This window comes from Aedes aegypti, chromosome 2 (genome assembly GCF_002204515.2).
Source record: "Aedes aegypti strain LVP_AGWG chromosome 2, AaegL5.0 Primary Assembly, whole genome shotgun sequence".
Lineage (NCBI taxonomy): Eukaryota > Metazoa > Arthropoda > Insecta > Diptera > Culicidae > Aedes > Aedes aegypti.
This window is the reverse complement of record NC_035108.1, coordinates 90,333,388-90,344,798: the sequence shown is the minus strand read 5'-3', so window position 1 is coordinate 90,344,798 and position 11,411 is coordinate 90,333,388.

Genomic DNA, 11,411 nt, shown 5'->3' with positions numbered 1-11,411 from the left:
TGGGTCATACCACAATATTCCTAAATAATGGAAGCAGTGGTTAAAAGGCTCTACAGATGAGGGAAAAAAAAAAATATCGGAGTATTCATGGAAGAATTTCCGAAACAGATTCTAGAGGAATCCTTGGAGAAATTCCTGGAAAAATCCCAGTAAAGATTTTACTGAAGGAATCACTGGAGACATTCCTGCAGGAGCTCCTTGTGAAACCTCTAAATATGGGAATCTTTGTAGCAATATCCCCTTGGAGCAACTTCTGGAGGAATTTCTGGAGCCCAATCAGAACCGGCCTAAAATGTCTCATGGTGAACAAAAGTTCTTCCTGGAGAAACCTCTGGCAAAAACCCTGGTGAAATTGATCATAAATCAACTAGAAACACATGATTTGACACCCATTGACATTATTGTAAGCATTCAGATACTATTTTCTGTAGGGGAAAAGCACTAATTTTCGACCTACAAGAATTCTGTGCCAATTTTCGGATTTCCATACAAAGTAGGCCAAAATCGAATGGATGGGTCGAAAATTAGTGTTGGGTCGAAAATTGGTGCTTTTCCCCTATAGAAATCCAACTTAAATGTGCCGGAAATCATCTATTTTGAAAACAAGCACTTCAGCATGTATATGAAAATTTATTCCAACGATTTTTTTTTAAACTGGTGGAGTGGTGTAGAATAACCATATAAACCAACTAGTATTCCAAGTTTCGATGGCTATTGTTTGATTGAATATGATGGTAAATGAAGCACCGTGATTGTGCAAGAGTACTACCAGCAATCGTTACTTACCAGTTTTGGTGGTCGTGTTCTTGAAGAAGTAAATTTTTTTCCAATATAATCAGTATCATCAATAGAACTCACCTGAAAAAAAAAATATAATAAAGTTTTGTAAGTAATTATTAAAATCATGATTTGTTCGATTTTGTATGCACAAACAACTAAAAAAAATGTCTCAATTTTCACGTTCCTCCTACAAATAGATCGAAATTTGCAATCCCACTGGTTGTGTATGTTAATCCTTCTACGAAACATGATGAAGTTTCGCCGAAATGAACGACAGACAAGTCCCGTTTCTATCTCTGAAGCTAGCTGCAAGGCGACATTTCCTTTCTACAGATGAAACCGCCATCAACACATACGGATCGTGTATCGAACGGTTAGAAGGACACGTGCAGTTTTATTTTTGGCACCACCTCCGTGCTTTGCTGGTCGGAATTTTTGTCAGGGAACATTCAAATATGACGTCCATCACGAGGGGGAGGATGGAAGAGTCTACAAAAGTATGGTAGTACATGTATATGGTATTGGAAAAAGCGATGGACGTCATTTTTGAACCTTCCCTTAGCCGGTATCCTTCCATTGGATCGTCTGAGTGGAAGTGACCCAGCGATATTTTCGCATAACATCACGTCAACCCCATGTTTCTCTGCATATCTGTTGTTGCTAGTAATGATGAAAAACTCATCCTAGAGTGGCAGGGATGATGATATTGGAAATTCATCGACAAGCTTCGGTCGTCATTAGGAAATGAAAGTTCTGAAATGGATATTGATTGCACGCCCATAGTAAGTATCATATATTTTGCGGGTGCCATGTTGTAGGCCGAACTTATTATATTAAGTCCGAGCATCGATTGGTGAACTTCCTATATCACATAGAGTATGGGTTTCTATCTGAGTTTTGGCAACGCAAATAATTTGATGGGGTCAATATTCTAATGAATGATAGTCAATCTTCGAGCTGTTTAGTAGAATACCTATAAGTAGATGAAAAATCGAGGGAACTAACATGAGGGCATAAGTTCAATGTCAGTTCCATGCTTTGCATAATAATTTTTTCAAACGTTTGCTAAGACAATAAACAACTTACAACAACTATCTTATGATGCCTATTCAATCACATTTTTCTGGTTTTATTCAAACTTGTTTTTGTTTTTGACTATCTGAACAGAAGTATATGACTTTACTCATTACGCGCTTTTGTAGTGCTGATTGCACCCCACACATAAGAGCAAATATTTCCGTCTGAAAACGGTACAGTGTCTACCAAGTGAGTAAAACTGATTCAGCCTTAGCTCACGAGAATATACACCAGCACCAGCTCTACTTTCGAGAAGAGAGCCATCAGAGTGTATTGCTTGTAATACTTTTTTCAAATAGCCAGACGTCCTCTCTTCCCGTGAAGGGAATTGTTGTGGTAAATGTCCTGTAAAGAAAGTGTCAAGCAATTGTGAGATCACTTGAAGCAAGGATAATTTTGTCCCAATTCACCAAAAATGGAAACAACCGTAAGGGTCGAATTCAATCGCGGTTTCGTCTTTCCATAAAAAGAACAATAGATGTTTTATAAGGGTTAACCAAACGGCCATATTGGCGACACCAGCTCTCAACTACCTGAAGAGCACGATTGGTGCCGAAGTCAGCCTGGTTTCAACGAGAATTACTCTTAGAAGAACAGTCTAAACAAACATTCATCATGATCTTCCATTTAGAATTGCTGTGTCCTTATTCTCATTATCTCAAATATCCTGCCAATTTCACACAGAAAAAGTGTTTCTCTGGTCCGACCGAAAAAAACTGAACTTTACGGGATTTTCCTACCCAAGGACGTCCCGGCATCGATACCGAGTGCGTTAATGGACTTGTGTTGTAGTTAGATCGAACCGGTTCTTCCGCAATAGTCGATATGCCCCCGCTTATATGCCCACATTGGTGGTGGTGAAAAGTGCAAACGAGTATAATGGAGTGGAAACCGAACAATTTTATGCGCCAGGACAGGATTCACGTCGTAAATACTTGTGTTGTCGTCGGTCGCATGGATGAAAAAAAAAAGGCTGTCGGTGGCCGGGTGGGTTTCGATTTGGAAGCACTTTACGCAGCACTGCGATGGAAACAGGATGGACGGTTGAAGTTCATGCTGCGCTTTTTATGACCAGTGAGTCCTACAGTTCTCTGTGGGGAGTTCTTTTTGGCCTTTCTTGTACACTTGGATGGCCGTAAGCTTTGCAGGGTTAAGGGTTATACCGTTTTGATTCATATTACGGACAGCTTCAAATTCCGGACACTCTACTTTGTATGGGAAACATTTCACGCGAAACGTTTCAATTTTTGCTGTTCAAAAGTTCTCAATTTCAAGGCTCGTTTTAGTAAACTTTTTCCATAAATATCTTTGAAAATTTATAATACCAAACTACCTTAGATGTCTCTTTGGTGGTTTAACGATTTCGATTGATGATTCGACTGTTCCATTAATGATTATCATGAGCTGTCCGGAATTCGATTCAAAGTGTCCGGAATATGAGGCAAAAGTGAGGAAGCGTCCGGAATAAGAATCATGAAAAAGCCACACATTTTGATTCATTTAAAATTATTGAAGTTGCGGAAGCGTATTCTTCACCCACCGTTCGAAAGTAAAGGGCTTCCGACGCTCGATAGCGCTAAGGAATCATACAGAATGATTTATTTTGTATGCTCTATGCTGGATTATATTTCCCTGAGTCCTTAAGTGTCCGTAATATGAATCAAAACGGTACCTTAGTAGCAAAAAAACGTGCATAGCTAATGTATGGTTCCAGTGAATCGTTTCCTTGCAAGGGCAAGTGAGTCGCTTTTGGAAAAAAGTTGCATTGTTTCTCTAGCAAATTTTGGACTTGAAAATTTCTTTTCAACGCTTTGAACGATTCTGTCTATGATAAAAGTGCAAGTAATAAAAAATCGTGAATCTCTTTAAATATCACACGCGAATCTGCGACATCAAATATTCACGCGGTCTCTAACCCATAGATTAAAAAAGAGTAAATGCATTTTTAATTTAAATGGAAAAAAAACTGTTCACCATAAGCTTTTAGAGACAAACGGTCGGGGTTCTGCTAAACCGCACCAAGTGCCAAAAACATTATTCTGAGATGTTTGAATTATTCTTATCGTGTACTAATTGATCGCGGACGATTAATTTTAATTTTTTATCGCTTACATGCGATTAACAGTGTCCAATAAGTAACCCGAGATTAAATATACAAGTAAATCATGATAAATTATTGATGTAATTAAATTTTATTTAAACATATGAAGCACTCAGTTCACTCTGGCTGAACAAAAATAAAAAAAATATGGTTCTTGGTTCGGTAGTGGATGTGTTTCGTTGTTTTCAACAACACAAGTAAAATTGAAGACAAATGATGTTTATCATCACCATGCATGTTGGACTCTATGCCACAAATGTTTATGTACTATGATTGGGATGCTGTTGTGTTTTGCATCTATGTGGACAATTAATGCAACGGCTCTGTTACGCTTTCCTTGATATATCTTTGAATAAGCAAGTTATCCATTTTCATAGAATTTTTTAATCCTCACGCGTTCATTCATAGATTCTAACGAGACAATATTGATGTGTTTCAAAATTGTGATGATCGAAGAAAACTATGAATTTGCTCTGCCAAAGCACATCAAGTTGCTACCATTTGATGCACTTTTGCTGAACAAGTTCACAGTTCATTGCGTGAAGTGTACACTAGAAATGACCATCATTTCAGCTTTGTAAGCTGATGTCTTACTGCCATATAAAAATAACCACAGAATCTAGAAATTGATTGATAATAAATCTTCGAGCTGTTTAGTAGAATACCTATAAGTAGATGGAAAACCCGAATTTAGTACTATACCATTTAATTCCACTAGAGTTTGTATCCTTTGACAGATACGCGTATTTCGACCTCAACTGAAAGGCCGTCTTCAGTGTCTAGTACACGACACTGAAGACGGCCTTACAGTTGAGGTCGAAATACGCGTATCTGTCAAAGGATACAAACTCTAGTGGAATTAAATGGTATAGCACTAAATTCGTTTTTTTCATCTACTTAGAAATTGATTGATTTCCATTACCATCGAATAGAACAACAGAAAAAAAAAGTTTCATCGGGATTCGAACTTGGACCTTCTGAGAGGTAATCTAGTGTGCTAACGCTAGGTCATCTTCACTTCTTGAATGAAGGATGATAAACTTGGAACGAGTCAAGCGCACTCTGCCTAATGGGGATTGATGACAATAACTCCATTTTATGAACAGCTAAAGTGCACCAAGTCCACCTCAGTTGTTCATACAGTATCACATGAAATTTATTCCTTATTTCATTACGGCTCCTGTGTGAATTAATTAATACATTATGTAACAAGCAAATGTAAGTATTTATTGCATGTCAATGTCTTTACATCATGTCAAAATGTGATTTTTGGATAAACAGTTCTTGATGCGGTGTGGCTGGATAAAATTTCAGAGAAAGTAGATCAACGCTGCCGAAACAAAATTTAATTTTAATTAGTCAATTGCTGCTCAATTTCACTGGCCTCTGGAATGGATAAATTGTAAGAATATAGAAGGAAAGTGAAAAAATCTGACTTTATATTACAAAAACGAATTTCCTCTGATGACGCGCGTTGGTTTATGGTTCACTCTGGCTGAATAAAATTACAGTTGTACATGTCCTTCCAGAGAAAAAATTGTGATCTTAGATTACAAGGGAGTGTTCAAATGACTCGACATTTTTATGGTAGAAAGGTTATGGTTATTTGAGTCCTCTGGTGTGAAAAACTCAATTTAGGAAAAAATGACACTTGGTGCGGTTTAGCAGAACCCCGTCCGAATAAGGTACCCCGGGGCAAGTGGGACATAAAAAAACGATAGTTCAAACAAATTGTTCAATAAAATTTTCAAACGTGAATATTTCTCAAATCCAACAACACCATCACATTTTTGTAACATATTTGTTGGTGTATACATGAATTTGATCGAATAATTTCGAAATTGTGAAAAATTTAGAAGAAAGTTCTAGAATGAGCCATTAGACGCAGTTACCTCGCTAAACGGGGCAAGTGGGACACATCAAGTTTCATGCGACAATCCACATCAGTAAGTCAACCATTACAATAAAAGGATTGATAAATCATAGATTTATAATTTTGAGTACATTTTTTATGTACATAAGGGATCAATCATAAAATACGTAACGCTTTTGGAATAAAACATTTGTTTAATAGTATGTCACGTCACACTTAATATTAACTGAAAATTCCTCATTAAAAAATGTAAAACGGAATAAAACTTGTTCAAAATATATCATTTATAAGTTATTAATTAAAAGTAGCCCATGAACTTTCAATAATTTACGAAATTGTAATATATTCTGTTATTATTTATATGCATGGCAGAAAACCACTTAATGAAATGAAGTTGCTTTCCGTAACTACTACATTTGGTAAAAATAACAAATATAGTTCAATTAAAACAAAAAAGTAATCGTTCTCATGATGCATTTCAAATTTCATCCCAGTCTTTGTTCAATTTTGAATTCGTATTTCAAAAATTAATAATACAAAAAAATATAGAAGAATTACACATTTCTTTTCCCTCTTATGCAATTACGTAATTTGAGATTGATCTTTTTTGACAAAAATCATTTGTTTGAATGTTTGAATGCTACTCTATGAGAAAATGTTTGAAACATGAAGGAAAACTTTTGATTATGGTGCTTGTTTTGATAAGTCCCACTTACCCCAGGTATGAACATATTTTAGGGTAAGTTAGACCATCAAACATTTCATATGAAATGAAAACAAAACACCGGTTATTTGTAAGCATCTTGTAATAATACCTAAAATTGTAGCTTACTGATGGATATTCGATTTATAACACATTTATTTTTTGCGAGAAAATGCCAGACGTGAAACGTGTCACAATTCATCATGCAAGTTGGAAATGGCGCTAAATTGACAATTGTTATATGAATCACATGGTAATAAAAATAACAGTATTTTTTGTACTTAATACATACCTTGTAATTGTATCTTCATCTTTCTAGACGAATACCCCCATGAAAAACTTTTCCTAAGTAAGCTATGACGGAACGTCCCACTTACCCCGGATTCTCACTTGCCCCGCGGCACCTTAGATGTAATTGCAATAAGAAGTAGTCCAAGGAACATGTATCAACCTGAGAGACTCGCGAAGAGGAAAAATATCAACGTCATATGCAGCCCAGATTCCGCTGTCACGAAACGTCAAATGCAGCCCACCGTTTTTATGGCTGCAAAAGTGAAAAGTATTGTATTCTCAATAAACTGTTCTTAAAAACCTCAGTCAACGTAGCAGTTTTTTTTCCAAAGTTGCTGATAAATCTAAACACAAGCTTAGTTATTTCTAATGTCTGCTACGTTTGCTGGCATGAAATTTCACTCAAAAGGCTATTTATGATTCGATGTGATGCAAACGCAATCATTTTTTTCTGAGATGTTCATGTAAGAGTTTGAACGGCTTGCGCATGATTGGCATAAACACAAAGTGGAATAAGAAAAAAAATTAGCAATCACAGAAAAAGAAGACTGTCTTCGCGAGTCTCGCCTCAGGCATCAATCTGGGAGGGAGAAACCAATACAAAATTTCTCTACGTCACAGTGATTCGAGATTTTGCTGTCACGAACTGTCACTGTAAGCCCAGATTTTAAACAGTGGATAAACATGATAAAAGCGCGTAATTAGCCTAAGCATATTTTTGCATTTCATCAGAAGTAGCAAAAATCGAATTAGAATCAATTAATGCACATTCAATAGTAACGTCACGAGAGCACCGTTTATTCTAATTGAATGTAACGTATTGGAATGAGGCTCTTTTACTGTTTTCATTTAAACTGAAAATTAAACGCATTGAGAACTGTGGCCATTTTCAATGTTTATCCAGAAAGATCGAAGGTAGGGTAGGTGTACCAATTATGGATGCAATATGTCAACAGTATGGATAAAAATCAAGTTTTAATCTCGTCACTAAAACGTAAGCATGACTTGTTGGTGTTAATTACTAGTTTGAAGCCTCGCGAAGCAGTTGAATTAAACATTTTTAGTACTAAATTGACTTTAAGCGTCTTATAATTGGTTTTAAAAAGCGTTGTCTTTGTACCAATTATGGCAATAGCGTTCCTAGCATTCGACATACAAGTGTTCCAATTATGGACTATCGAATATTTGCAAGAAATGAACTCAAATGTTATCCAGAGCGAATGATAATGCATCGCTAATATGTAATGAAGTGATTGCTCTTAAAATTTTCCAAAAGTTCTGTGCTAAATACATGTTAAATCAATTTATTGCAATGGGTTCATGGGAGCCAATCATTTTTCGAAAAGGAGTCGAAATGTAATGAAAACGCATAATTTAATACAAAACAGCATTAATGAACTCATATTACCTTTCCAGCGCCTAATTTTAACGAAAAAAGGGGTAAATTCCAAAATCGAGTGTCACTGAAAACCCCTCTCTGCCATGAAATTAGCATCTTCCGCTTGCGAACGTTTTCGAACGTGTGATTGAAAAATCTTAGCAATTGAGTACAAAACATAAAGATAATGCCTTAACGAACCTTCCCGTCGTGGAAGTCACCCGTAAAATAGCTCTACTTCTTTTATATCACTGATCAAAAAATGTAAACAAACTACCTCCAGAGTATTGCCATAATCGGGCTCTCATACACTCCTTGTACCAGTTATCGACATAGTGGAAATAACACGATTTCCAGCTTAAAACAGTAGATTTGATTGCTCACCAGCTAAATTTATTCATTTGTTCTCACTAGGCAACATCCATTTATCGGTTGAAGCAGTTTTCCGCATAAAAACATACATTACGTAAGTGGTGTCCTTTAGCAAACTGCTATGTGTGACCTATGTGTGAGCCAAAATTTTAAAATGTTCATTTTTCGAAGCTTATTGCACGAACGTCTTATCAAGGTTTAGTTATCATCAAAAACAAAAAGGTTTATCATTCCTATGAATACTAGCCCTCATAGAGTTCTGTTTGATCTTTCGACCTTGACACTTGCTTTTCCCGGGGCAAGCGACGAGGGCAGGATCAAACATGTCGCGCGTCGGTCTCGTAAGTGAAAAAGTGGCGTGATCGGTGAGTTCGGTTGGAGTAACTGAAAAAGTGCCGCGATCGGTTAGTTCTGTTTGATCCTTCGACCTTGACGCTTGCTCCTGGGCAGTGCGTCAAGAAAGCCCGAACAGTTTTTTTTTATTCTTTTTGGGTCGCGCGCTTATTTTTTTTCCTGAGTGCTTTTTTATAGCCGAGCAAACGAGTGAAGCCGAAAGTGGATTGTGGCTGCTCAGTCAAGGATAACGGATCAATTGGTGAGCTCGTTTCATGCTACTATTTCTAATCTATAAAATATATGATTTATCAACAAACTATGGATGGTTCGTCACTGTGAGTGTCGACACAAACTCTGATTCATGATTTATTTATGTTTAACTTTTTTTTTTTTCAGAACACCTTTTATATACCTTTATTTTTGTAATTAAAAAAAACTTTGAATGGTTCGACACTACAAGTGTAGACTTGCGAAAGGTTCACTTTATTCAACAAACTTTGGATGGTTCGCCACTGTAAGTGTCGGCATAATAATAAGAGTGTTCTATGATGTCCCAACCAATCGAGTTTTTTGTTTCTTTTCAAATGAGTAAAATATAATAACACATGCTTTCGTCCTGACAGCTGTAGGAATGTTACATTTAGGTATTTGTTCAACAAACTTTGAATGGTTCGTCACCTCAAGTGTCGGCATTATTTTCCTCTACATAGAAATTGTTCATATCAAATGAAAATATTATATTTACGTATAAGTATGTATATATCTCACAAATCATTGTTTATCATGGTCTAATCGCTTATCAAAGTGAATCCTATGACCCAACGATCCTCCCCATTAACAAACATCCCTCCCAGTAGCCTTTGTGGAGATGCAGAGGCAAACACGGTCTCCAAAAAGCAAAGGTTACACACTAACATTCCTTCCCCCAATCCCACCTGACTGCAAGGACGTGGCCGGCGCCGTTATTGACCCTGTATAAATAGAGGCACTGAATTATGCACACTGAAGAAGATTATGGCCAATCCCAGCCGAACTTCTAGTTGATTCTTTGTGCATTTTCACTGACTTCGGTCAATCACGGAATAGCAACCATTGATATGTGTAGTCAGTCTAAGCTAAGCTAAGCTAGCTAAGCCTATGAATACTAGCCCTCATATTCTAGTGAAACAATAAGAAAAATCTCTTTTTGTTCCCACTATTGCCATAATTGGTACTATATCCATAATTGGTACCTCTACCCTACACAACAAATGAAAACTAGCGATTTTCACTAAGCCTGCCTTGATTGTCGTTGGCAAACTGGAGTTATCTTGTAATTTGGAAAACAATTGTATCCAATTTAGTGTGTAGTATCGGTGCCTCCCTCCCAGGTATCAACCATAGAAGGCACTAAAGATATATGTTATAATAAATGTAACTTTAGATTCAGAGTTCTAAGAAGTAACAAGTATTTTATTGTCGTTTGACCGCCAGCAGGAAATTCCAGCCGCAAAAGTGAAAAAAGTGAGAATCACGAAGCTCGAGAGAGAGAACCTTTTAGGAATCATTGTTCAGCGGAATAGAATATTGGCAAAGGAAATTATACTTTATGTTAACTTCTGGTGTAGAAAAATATTTGATATTTTTTTCTATTGAGTGAATTGTTTCAAATTTTGACCTAACCAAAGGGAAGACATTCCAATCTGGCCAGGAAAAATCTCAGACAAAGAGAAATAAAGTTCTAGATTATCTGAGTAGTGATTAGGAACAAAGAGAATTAGGAAAATTCTAGTCTGTTCTGCAAAAAATCGTGATATAGTTTCACGAGTTTTAAGTCAATCGAGATTGGTAATTTGAACACTATGCAGAACATCGACAAAAATACAGATAAATCTAAGGACTGTTCATTTAAGAAAGTGGACACGTATTTTTTAAAGCAATTTGTTTATTTTCGAACAAATTCATGAGTTCTCTTGAAATACATGGAAATTAAAGTAATCTCGACCAAATTCACATAATTTTCAACATTTATTGAGCATTCCTGGATAATGCTCTGACTTTTCTCTTGATGCCTCTTGATTCTGCCATGTTTCAACAAATTCGACTTTTTCCTTCTTAATCATCTCCAAAGTAGCTGAAGCATAGTGAGTCGATGTCAGGCCTGGCCAAAACAATGGAGGCTTGTTATACTTTCGGTATATGGGCAGAAGACGTTTTTAAATGCATTCAGTTCTGTAATTTTCGCCGTTGATTGAACCCGTTGTGAAAAATGTAGTACTTTTCATACCGCAGGAGCAATTTGCTCGCCACAAAAAACTTTTTTCCCAAATGTTTCTGTTCGGATGTATTGCACGTTATCATAAGCATCTGTTTTTGATACAGTGTTGAAAAATTGGAATTTGGACACTTCGCGATTTAAGCCAAATCTTGGAACGACAGCTTTTCTGAACACCATTTGTGCAGAATAAATCTGCGTGGCGCCATGTTAAACCGACCTATCGCTTGGAATTTACAACTGTTT